Below are 1,159 nucleotides of genomic sequence, written 5' to 3'. Positions count from 1 at the left end.
TATGTGGGGGGGGGGGGAGGTGACGCGTCTGGTTGTAGATGCTCTCAGTGTCCCGGCATGAGTGGTCACATATATTTATGGACGACTTTGCAGCGATTCATGGCACCACCATATACTTGAATCATGGGCTGAACGTGTAAAGGTTACACGGTCGTGCAACCCCCTGCCCATGTCATCGTGCTGCCCCATGTTCCTGTTGTCGAGCAAGAAGGGTGGGGTGAAGACATTGGCGACGATGAAGCACTAGATAGCCCTAGGCTCTTAAGCTGCGGGGAACATAGATGAACCAACGGGCGGCGGCGTTGATAGAAAAGTAACATTATTGATGAACAAGAATATGAAGCAACTTGAGAGGGCTCCATTGAACAAATTTTTAGTTAATTATTAATTGTATGATTTGTAACACTTGATTCTACAAATTTTTCCTTCACGTCATTCAAACTAACTTTATCTCGTGACTATTTTGTTTGTTTAAACAAAACTATTATAAGGGTTAAAACATTGTTTATCTACTAGAACTATTTGATTTCTTCAATGAAGGGTGACAAGACTAATGACCCAAACATCGTTTTCGTCGTCAAAAACTATTTTAAAAACTAACAGCAAAAAGGAATGGATCTCTCAATCACACCCAACGCATGAATCGATCTATATTTATTATACTAAACTTTCTTACTTGCCACTAGGAGTATTATTCCTACATATTTTTCATTACATTTTAAAGTTTAACTTGCCGAACAAAGATAACTATGCATATATGTTAAGTTACATATATATCATTCGGTTCTGGTACTAATCACTGAAAATACATTTTCTTGACCAAAACGATATCTACGTTTTGTTGGTTTTTATATTTTTAGATATTGCTTGAGATAATATTATGTTAAGATAAAATTAACCATAAATCTAAGAAATAAAATTATGGAACTACTCAACATACATCCATTAGTGTGCTTACTTTTATGGCATTTGTTCGTAGTTTCTTAAATATCCACAAAACTTGATAAAAGCATCTTAGTGTATGGAGAAAATAAACAATACACTAGATGATTCTAGAGTGTAATAGTATCAAGTTCAGGTAACAAAATCATGAATTAAAAAGTGTGTGTGGTCTCACCAAATAATATGTTCAACCATAGTTCTGAGCATCAAACACGTC

Source organism: Triticum aestivum, chromosome 2B (genome assembly GCF_018294505.1).
Source record: "Triticum aestivum cultivar Chinese Spring chromosome 2B, IWGSC CS RefSeq v2.1, whole genome shotgun sequence".
In the NCBI taxonomy this organism is placed as follows: domain Eukaryota; kingdom Viridiplantae; phylum Streptophyta; class Magnoliopsida; order Poales; family Poaceae; genus Triticum; species Triticum aestivum.
Note: the sequence above shows the minus strand (reverse complement) of the source record.